This window comes from Littorina saxatilis, linkage group LG10 (genome assembly GCF_037325665.1).
Source record: "Littorina saxatilis isolate snail1 linkage group LG10, US_GU_Lsax_2.0, whole genome shotgun sequence".
NCBI lineage: Eukaryota > Metazoa > Mollusca > Gastropoda > Littorinimorpha > Littorinidae > Littorina > Littorina saxatilis.
The window spans coordinates 31,782,221-31,793,915 of record NC_090254.1 but is presented as its reverse complement, the minus strand read 5'-3'; positions in this window follow the sequence as shown (position 1 = coordinate 31,793,915).

The following is an 11,695-nucleotide window of genomic DNA, read 5'->3' as shown; positions in this document are numbered from 1 at the left end:
AGTACAGATGGGCGAGTGTGACACAACTTTGTGATAAAGCAGAACAGGTGGGCGGGTGTGACACAACTTTGTGATAAAGTAGTACAGGTGGCCGGGTGTCACTCATGTTTTCGATAATGCAGTACAGGTGGGCGGATGTGACACAACTTTGTGATAAAGCAGTAGAGGTGTTGCTGTTCGCAGCACAATATCGAGATTCTGCAAGAAGTTTCTGGAAATCCTGCCAACAAATCCAGCAGTGCGTGCTGAGGTGATTTCCAACATCAACTTCCATGGTAGTAAATAAATATACTCTGCAACGGATTTAGGCATGAGTTGGTACTTATTGTATTTGTTCTAGATCGACAAACTGGAAGAGGAAGGTGTTCAGGTCCGGTTGATGAAGCGTGTTAGGAGCAACTACGTTTTCTTGGGATTGGATGTCAAGACCTTCGTGTTCCATGAGGAAAATGTCAAGAAAATGTCTATTCGCAGAATAGATTCAAAGGACAAACATTTTTTTGATTGACCTGCACTGAATCACGCTTTGCACTACAAAGTCCGGAAGATGTGGGTCGTGTACGACCCATATTTTGTAACTTTGACAGGGTGAACTGTCAAGAATGATAGAGTTATGTTATGTTCGGTTATTTAATTGTTTTTCTCTTTCAGTCCTTCGGTCATTTAATTGTTTTTCTCGTTCAGTCCTTATCTAATTAACTCCTCCTGACCCATTGTTTCTGCCTTCAGGATCGCTGTGTTTATTGTAACTTGGAAGTGTGTCTAGTTGCTGGACCATGATTGGTGAATTGTTTAAAAGGACGCGCGCTATTCCTAGATGGGGGCCCGGTAGCTCAGTTGGTAGAGTTTTTCGTTTCATGCTAAGTCACTGTATAATGTTCCCCCATGTAATGCATATCAGAATGTTTGTCTCGAGTTCTACTTTTTATGTGTATGATATATACGTTATCCGATTTGGAGAGTTTTGTTATTTTCTGCGCCGAAGACGTTTCAGTGCCTTCGCTAGAACCGTTATTTTTCTATCGTATTAAATAAATATCGGTTTTTACGTAATGTTACTTATTTTGATGGAAAGTTAAAGGTCGTAGCTTTAATTTGATGTATTGGTTGTTAGAATTAGTTATGTTCCTTTTTTGTTAACTGAATGTAAAGGTATTGGGAGAAACATAGACTGATTCTGTGTTTCCAGCCGTATTCAGGCCGAATTTCCCCCCTGCTAGCCAGATTATTCCAATAAAATATGCGGCCAACTTGAATGCATTATCATAAAATTTGTTGAAACAGTGTTGCCTCAATATGTGTGGATGCATTGGAATGTCTTGGTGTCTACGTTATGCGCGTACATAAGATAAGATTTGATATAACAAAATATTAACGGAAAACCGTTACAGCGACCATTTTCTGTTTCGTTTTGCTCTTAGTACTGAAACGAATACAGATGAGGGTTTCTGTCATTGTTCTGTCAAATTTGGGGAGGCTGCTACGTAAGGTGTTAGATTTATTGCACATCAACTGCAGCTACCCGGCAAAAACACCATCCAGAACCACGATCCAATATGGCGGTCTTTTACACGTTAGATCAGCCTGACTGTCCGGTGGATTTACACGGAATGGGTATGCCCTGTAAGTTCAGATACCAAACAAACTCTCTGTAGTAAAAAATCTGAAATATCGTTCAGTTGAAGTCACCGTTTCCCCGGTCGAAAGTGAGTCATACCATCAAAAACGCCATGTTGAGGGTAGGCGTGGTCAAGGACCTGTGACGTCATAGTACAATATTACTTAAATCCAAGAACAACGGTTTTGAGAATAAGAAATGCATATCTTTGAATACACATCAGTCTTTAACCCAAACTCGGCTGTTAAACATCTGATCAATAGCACTGAAGACATATCTTTAACTTTTTAGGTATACCTGTATGAGCAGAAGAATGTCCGATAACCAACACAGAAAGACTGTCAAAGTCTGGAACGCTTGTTTCTTTTTGCGTTTTTTGCCGTTTTGCATCCTACAGACTCTAAGCAACAGTACTATATCACTTAGAATGCATTATCTTGCACTTTATTTTTGACCGTCTGTGCAACACTTTAGTGACCCATGATCTGAGCTGTTCACATATATGAAAATTTAAATGTAATTATCCCAGAATCAAGTTGAGCAAGTGAATAATTACTTTTTGAAAGAAAAGACATTTGGAAATACTGGAAAGTACAAGAAAAGAGTGAACAAAAAGAAATAATAATCAGAGAGAGGTATATGGAACAGCTAAAATAAAGACAAATACTTCTGTAATTTCTTTACAGTGAATACAAAATGTCCCGAGAAATAGTAATGTATCTAACATTGACGGACTGTGTGATGATATCTTATGTTATTGCGTTTTTACGGGTCACATGACGAAACTGTAACTAACCATTGGACAAACATGCACCCTATATCAATTGATATATCGCAGGAAGTCGTCATAGCCAAATGATATCTCGCAGAAAGTGACTAATCACTTATGGGCGCCATCTTTAGACGGTCACTTCAAAAACAGTGGAGCGAGATATTTCCCATAAACATTCTTTGATGAAGAATTGAGTACACGCTAAAGTTCAAGATTACCCAACAAGCGAAAAGGCAAATCGTCAAAAAAGAGAAAAGCATGCCCAATCTTTTGTACGCAGTCATATGTCCTAGTAATTGGATCTGAAGTCTTACCGACGGGGGTTGCATTGAATGGCAATTTAGCAGAAAAACAACAAGAGACACAAGCAGCAGACACTTGTAAGAACTGGATAACTTTGACTACAATTTGAAAGAGATTTAACCCCCTAGCAAGATAGAAGCAAAAGTGTCTGCAGGCACAATGGTTAACACCGCACCAGCCCTGAGATTAAAACGTAGCTGACCTGACGACTTGATGAAGTAAACAGAGGGAATGAAAGGGAGAGACTGGAAAAGGTCACATTCACTGTGCATAATACCTACCTGGATCATTGCGACTCGCGCATTGTTACATAATCGCAAGTCTTTCAGCAGGCACAGTTCTCATCCTCAACTCAGGTCAAAATGAGTTCGGCTCATTCTCTCCCTGACAGGATGCCTTGAGTTTCCTTGTCTGGCAAGAAAACCGATTTTTGACTCACATGCGAAGCAAAAGTGAGTCTATGTACTCACCCGAGTCGTCCGTCCGTCCGTCCGTCCGGCCGGCCTTCCGTCCGGCCGTCCGTCCGGCCGTCCGGAAAACTTTAACGTTGGATATTTCTTGGACACTATTCAGTCTATCAGTACCAAATTTGGCAAGATGGTGTATGATGACAAGGCCCCAAAAAACATACATAGCATCTTGACCTTGCTTCAAGGTCAAGGTCGCAGGGGCCATAAATGTTGCCTAAAAAACAGCTATTTTTCCCATTTTTCCCATTTTCTCTGAAGTTTTTGAGATTCAATACCTCACCTATATATGATATATAGGGCAAAGTAAGCCCCATCTTTTGATACCAGTTTGGTTTACCTTGCTTCAAGGTCAAGGTCACAGGAGCTCTTCACAGTTGGATTGTATACATATTTTGAAGTGACCTTGACCCTGAACTATGGAAGATAACTGTTTCAAACTTAAAAATTATGTGGGGCACATGTTATGCTTTCATCATGAAACACATTTGGTCACATATGATCAAGGTCAAGGTCACTTTGACCCTTATGAAATGTGACCAAAATAAGGTAGTGAACCACTAAAAGTGACCATATCTCATGGTAGAAAGAGCCAATAAGCACCATTGTACTTCCTATGTCTTGAATTAACAGCTTTGTGTTGCATGACCTTGGATGACCTTGACCTTGGGTCAAGGTCACATGTATTTTGGTAGGAAAAATGTGTAAAGCATGTGAGTCGTATGGGCTTTGCCCTTCTTGTTGTTTTTACATATTTAGAGCTTTTTGTAATGTATTATTGATATAAGCAGATTCGCGATCGTCGATAATGATTTTTCATGGTGTTTCCAGTGTAATATTTAAATTACAAAGGAATTGATATATAAGACAGGTTCAAGCGAGCTATTTTCGCGGCTGTATTTACTGTGCAAACAACTCTAAATATGGCAAAAGTGTCACGTGATAATCAACCGTTTGGTTTCGGCGCTCACTGGAGCAGACGATTTTTTTCTGTAACCAGTTGACAGTGATGAAACCATATATTACGGTCTCCTTCCAGCAGCAGTCCCAAAATTTTGACTTGTTTTGACCTTAGAACGATGTCTTTATCATAACTATGAAGATCAGAACGGAGATCACTGTCGAAGTCGGCCAATCTGCAATCATTTTTGTCTCGCGAACACTGATCTCAAATTTAGATCAGTGCTCGCGAAAAACATATGGGAGATAACTCTTATTCTTGTTTTGATAGATTCGCGTAGGACTGTAGCGTCCGGTCAGAGAGACAACTGGCAATAGCCGTGGAGCGATGCTTATCATCGCCCCTCTCCACACTGATACAAAACCATTCTGTTTTAAATCAGTCTTTTGCTGATGACACCCAGCTGTAGGCTATAAACCCAGTCCCCCTGCAGAGACACATTCCGCCATCCAGACCGTTCAGACATGCATCACTGATGTTAAATCTTGGATGGTCGATAACAAACTTAAAGCCGCAGTTTTGAAAGAATGTCTGCTATGTGCTACAGCCACTCTTCCTCCAAGTCTGTTATCATTAGTTATCAACACCCAGCTTCCCTATGCCCACAGGCTAATTTACAGGCCGTCTCCAATTTCACACGAAGACACGAAAGTGAACGAAACAGTGACTTCCCTTTTTTTCTCGGTCCAATAATCAGAGATACCACCATACTACTGCTTATCTAAACAGTTCCAGACACTTGTTGGATAGAGGGTGTGAGTGTCAGTTGCGCGTCTGGAGGTCATTAATCAAATCTTCGTACTCGCAGAAAAATTCCTCCCGAACTTCGCCTTTAACCTGAATGATGATAAGACTGAAGTCTTACTGTGGACAAAGAAGAATCAAATAGTCAACACCGACGTTCTTTTCTCACCATCAGCTAGAAACCTTGGATTCACCCTTTCATCTGACATGACCCTTAACAAACATATATCTTTAGTCTGTAGAGCAGCTTATTTTGAGCTTCGTAAGATCAGCACCATTCGCCACACACTCTCCTCTCAAACAACTAACACTCTTGTCTGTGCCTTTGTTCTTTCTAAACTTGACTACTGCAACTCTCTTCTCTCTGGCTGTCCTCTGTACCTCCTGCATAAACTACAAAAAGTCCAAAACTCGGCAGCACGCCTCATTCTGAAAGCATGAAAACGAGATCACGCAACACCACTTCTTCACACACTGCACTGGTTACCTATTCAAGCCCGCATTGACTACAAACTCCTGCTTTAACTTCTTTTCTGGTTCGTCTCCTGCTTACTTCTCTGAACTCCTCACCGTCTATTCTCCAGCAAGACAACTCCGTGCCTCTTCTGACTGTCGCATCCTTACCATTCCACACACCAAAACCAAAACATACGGACAACGCACTTTTACTTTCTGCGCACCCACACAATGGAATTCTCTCCCCTTTCACATCCGCCACTCTCAGTCACCCCAAGCATTCAAACGAGCTTTTAAAACGCACCTCTTCAAGAAATACAACCGGTCCATCAGTAGGCTACATGTAGTGTATTTGTTGTTTTAGCAACCGTTTGTCAGCCTCAGCAACCGTTTGTTTGGTCATTCTGTGCTTTCAGACGAAGTTGTTTTAAACACCGGGGCCCCACAAGGTTGTGTTCTCTCTCCTGTCCTTTTTTCCATTTACACAAACAACATGCTTTTAAATGATCCAGTTCTAGCCCTCATTAAATATGCAGACGACATGGCCCTCGTTGGGCGTCTGAAGGACGACGAAACTTTGTCAAAGTATTTTACCCAAGTTGATCTTCTGAATGAATGGTTCAAGTCCAGTTTCTTGCAGTTGAATGTAGGCAAAACAAAAGAAATGATTTTTGGAGGAAAGAGTGATAATTGTGGTCCCCAAAAAGTGAGAATAAGCGACAAGGAAGTTGAACTTGTGGAAACCTTCAAATATCTTGGGGTTTCAATTGACAATAAGCTGACTTTTAGTGATCATGTTCATGCTGTTTATAAGAAAGCTCAGCAGCGACTTTTTCTTCTCAGGAAGCTTAAATATTTTAATGTCAATCAAAGTGTTATGGAACTTGTGTATCGCAGTTTGATTGAAAGCATACTGACTTTTAACATTGTGACATGGTATGGTACCACAAATGTTAAAATCAAAGCTAAACTCCACCGCATTGTTGCGACGGCTAGCAAGCTTGTTGGGCAACCCCAACGACAGCTGACCAGTCTCTACGAAGCTGCCATTAAGCGGAAAGCTCTCAAAATTGTCCGTGATCCGATCCATCCTCTCAACCCCTGTTTCGAAATTCTCCCTTCAGGTAAACGTTATAAGGTCCCTTTGGCACGCAAAAACCAGTTTAAAAAGTCATTCCTGCCTTCTGCAGTCACCATTTTAAATTCGTCTCGCATCACGTAGAGGCTGGTCGGCTGGGAAAAAACAAACAATGTGTACATGTGAAGGTGTGTGGGAAATAATTGTAATGTGATTACTCTGCTGTGAAACCCAACTCCTGTGATATGAGAGGGTAAATTCAACATAGTGCAATATCATATTTGATTGTATCCCTTTTATGTTTTATGTTTTATGTGTGTCGTCCTATACAATTGTTGTTATAATCGTTTACAGGCAGGCAGGGTGTGCCGAAGAAAAATTTCCATTTTTATGTAATATTTTAATGGACAATAAAGTGCTGTTATTGTTATTGTTATTGTTTTAGTGATAATGTATATAAACATCTAGGACTGTTTTCAGTATTGTTGATAACATGTTCTGTTTGATTAAGGGTATTCAGCTGGTATTTGCTTGTTTTTCACTACCTATTTTATTCATGTTTTTATTACTTAGTTAGTGGAAGAATCTTTTGTAATGTATGTTTGATGGTGTATGCTTTTAATTAAGCGTTGTTGACTATGAATGTAGATGTAAATGTTTGTATAACTGTGTTTTAATTTTAAATGTGTCAAGCGCAAAGAGCATAATTGTAAAGTTATGATGTTGCGCTATATAAATGCTCATTTATTATATTTAGTCAAGTTTTGACTAAATATTTTAACGTAGAGGGGGGAATCGAGACGAGGGTCGTGGTGTATGTGCGTGTGTGTGTCTGTGTGTGTGTGTGTGTGTGTGTGTAGAGCGATTCAGACTAAACTACTGGACCGATCTTTATGAAATTTGACATGAGAGTTCCTGGGTATGAAATCCCCGAACATTTTTTTCATTTTTTTGATAAATGTCTTTGATGACGTCATATCCGGCTTTTCGTGAAAGTTGAGGCGGCACTGTCACGCCCTCATTTTTCAACCAAATTGGTTGAAATTTTGGTCAAGTAATCTTCGACAAAGCCCGAACTTCGGTATTGCATTTCAGCTTGGTGGCTTAAAAATTAATTAATGACTTTGGTCATTAAAAATCTGAAAATTGTAAAAAAAAAATAAAAATTGATAAAACGATCCAAATTTACGTTCATCTTATTCTCCATCATTTTCTGATTCCAAAAACATATAAATATGTTATATTTGGATTAAAAACAAGCTCTGAAAATTAAATATATAAAAATTATTATCAAAATTAAATTGTCAAAATCAATTTAAAAACACTTTCATCGTATTCCTTGTCGGTTCCTGATTCCAAAAACATATAGATATGATATGTTTGGATTAAAAACACGCTCAGAAAGTTAAAACAAAGAGAGGTACAGAAAAGCGTGCCGTCCTTCTTAGCGCAACTTCTACCCCGCTCTTCTTGTCAATTTCACTGCCTTTGCCATGAGCGGTGGACTGACGATGCTACGGTCTTGCTAAAACATTGCATTGCGTTCAGTTTCATTCTGTGAGTTCGACAGCTACTTGACTAAATGTTGTATTTTCGCCTTACGCGACTTGTTATTATTATACCCAATATTGACGGACTGTGTGATGATATCTTCTGCTATGGTCTGTTGAGACAGTGATATCAAAATCGAGACCGAAGGTTTGATATCACTGTCAAAACAGACCACTAGCAGAGGATATCATCACACAGTCAGTCAATGTTAGGTATATTGCTAATTCTCTGGACATTTTGCATTTACTGTAAAGAAATTACAAAAGTATTTGTCTGTTTTGGCTGTTCCATATCCCTCCCTCTGATTATTATTTCTTTTTGTTCACTCTTTTCTTGTACTTTTCAGTATTTCAAAATGTCTTTTCTTTCAAAAAGTCTTTAGTCACTTGCTCAACTAAATTCTGGGATCATATATATTTGTTTGTTTTTAAATGTAGGTGTTTTTATATTTAGTCAAGTTTTGACTAAATATTTTAACATCGAGGGGGAATCGAAACGAGGGTCGTGGTGTATGTGCGTGTGTCTGTCTGTCTGTCTGTCTGTCTGTGTGTGTGTGTAGAGCGATTCAGACTAAACTACTGGACCGATCTTTATGAAATTTGACATGAGAGTTCCTGGGTATGAAATCCCCGAACGTTTTTTTCATTTTTTTGATAAATGTCTTTGATGACGTCATATCCGGCTTTTCGTGAAAGTTGAGGCGGCACTGTCACGCCCTCATTTTTCAACCAAATTGATTGAAATTTTGGTCAAGTAATCTTCGACGAAGCCCGTACTTCGGTATTGCATTTCAGCTTGGTGGCTTAAAAATTAATTAATGACTTTGGTCATTAAAAATCTGAAAATTGTAAAAAAAAAATACAAATTGATAAAACGATCCAAATTTACGTTTATCTTATTCTCCATCATTTGCTGATTCCAAAAACATATAAATATGTTATATTCGGATTAAAAACAAGCTCTGAAAATTAAATATATAAAAATTATTATCAAAATGTTTTTTTCGAAATCAATTTAAAAACACTTTCATCTTATTCCTTGTCGGTTCCTGATTCCAAAAACATATAGATATGATATGTTTGGATTAAAAACACGCTCAGAAAGTTCAAACGAAGAGGGGTACAGAAAAGCGTGCTATCCTTCTCAGCGCAACGAATACCCCGCTCTTCTTGTCAATTCCACGGACATTGCCTTTGCCACGGGCGGTGGAGTGACGATGCTACGAGTATACGGTCTTGCTGCGTTGCGTTGCGTTCAGTTTCATTTGACTTGACTAAATATTGTATTTTCGCCTTACGCGACTTGTTGTTTTTGAAGTGGGGAAGCAATAAAGAGGTCCTTGATATCAAAACTGATATCAACGGAAATGTCGTCGATATCACTTTTGCACTGAGCTCAGTTTTGCCCAATTGACCAATGGAAATCCACGTAACATATGAAATAGCAATATTTATGAATATTATTATTATTATTATTATTATCAAAATGGGACAGTTCTGTGAAAGTAAAAGACAATTCTCTGAAATTCTGATCACTTCAATGTCCATGTTCAGTGAAAACGACCATCTGAGTTGTCGAGAAAAAGTTCTGAAACACGTCACGTTCCAAATCAAAAGACGACATTCTATTCTCTTGCGTCACTTCTCTTGGTTTACGGTACCATTCTGCGGCTTTGCTACGAGTATGCCATAGTCTTGAGGTGATCCCAAAGAAGACTCCTTGGCAGCTACCGATGGAAGAGCCTGTCTTGTTTATTTTGAAAAAGGATGCATGAAACTGTCCAAAACAAAACGCAATAAATTCGTTATCGTTAGATGTGGCTGTGATATCCACATTTATCAGTCACAATGTCTCAAAAGGCGGAAACATATCAGATCTCGGCTTACGCCTCGATCTGATATGATTCCTCCTTTCTCGACATTGTGACTGATAAATGTGGATATCACAGCCACATCTAACAATAACTACTAATATTGCTATTTCATATGTTACGTGGATTTCCATTGGTCAATTGGGCAAAACTGAGCTCATTGTAAAAGTGATATCGACGACATTTCCGTCGATATCAGTTTTGATATCGACGACCTCTTTATTGCTTCCCCACTTCAAAAACAAAAACACCTAAATTTAAAAACAAACAAATATATATGAAAATGTAATGATCCCAGAATTTAGTTGAGCTAAAGACTTTTTGAAAGAAAAGATATTTTCAAATACTGAAAAGTACAAGAAAGGAGTGAACAAAAAGAAATAATAATCAGAGGGAGGGATTGGAACAGCCAAAACTGAGACAAATACTTTTGTAATTTCTTTACAGCAAATACAAAATGTCCAGAGAATTAGCAATATATCTAACATTGACTGACTGTGTGATGATATCTTCTGCTATTGGTCTGTTTCGACAGTGATATCAAAATCTCAACCTCCGGTCTCGATTTTGATATCACTGTCTCAACAGACCATAGCAGAAGATATCATCACACAGTCCGTCAATATTGGGTACTATTGGTCTGCTTCGACAGTGATATCAAAATCGAGACCGGAGGTCGACATTTTAATGTCACTGTCGAAACAGATCAATAGCAGAAGATATCACACAGTCCGTCAATGTAAAATATATATTGCTATTTCTCTGGACAAGTTGTAGTCACTGTAAAGAAGTTGCATGGGAGAAAACCTAGTATGCCGAGCGGTTCATTTTTTGTCAGGTGGTTACCTCCCTTTTGTGATTCCGGTTTAGACACAAGAAAACACTGGACACAAAGACTGTAATATGAAAGCAAACAGCGTTTCATGACGTTTTGACTTCAATTTAATCAGGATTATGTTCACAACGAAGAACTTTAGGTGTCTTTGCTTTTGAAGTGAAGCAATAAAGATGTCGTCAATATCAAAACTGATATCGTCGATATCACTTTTGCAATGAGCTCAGTTTTGCCCAATAATTGGGCAAAAACTGAGCTCAATTGTGCGAAAATTGTTGCAATAATTTTTTGGCCAAGTTTATGTTACATAGATTTCCATTGGTCAATTATTAAATCTATGTAACATAAACTTGGCCAAAAAAATATTGCAACAATTTTCGCACGCTCAGAAACGCTTTAAACCACAATCCATTTTAATTGAACTTTATATGCTGGAAAAGGTAATTATGTTCATATCATTTGTTCGATCGGTGGTACTTTGTATAGGCATCCCGTGGCAGCCTGTCCATCTAGGTCACCCCTAAAATCGACCTGACAAAAACCAATGCCCCGTATTTTAAAATCTGCAAAAAATCAGAATGTGCACTTACCAAACACTTCTGACTACCATTGGAAAGGCCATTCAATGTCCTGTTCAGAGCATTTTGTTTCATGCATTTTACGTCTTTAGTATATGTGTAGCCTTTAGCCAAAGGCGGTAGGTGTCAACCGTTTCAGAGGCCAAAAAAGGCACGTTTTGCGGCCATTTTTGAGAGGGTCTTCCACTGAGAGAGCCATATCTGCTTAAGTTCTGAATGAATTAATTTAAACATTTCAGAAGTTATGACCAATAGGCTGACCAGAATCTATATTGATTTTTGTGAACGTGTATACTAAGCGTGTCGTATTACGTAACTTTTCCAAAAGACCTAAACAAATATTCTTATTAATTCAGGGTTTAAGGACACAAAATCGTGACTTTGCATGCTAAGCAAACTATGGTTGGGGCAAATGGTGCCAAAGTTTCAGGAAGATCTGAGTTCTGGTTTATATTTGCTGGA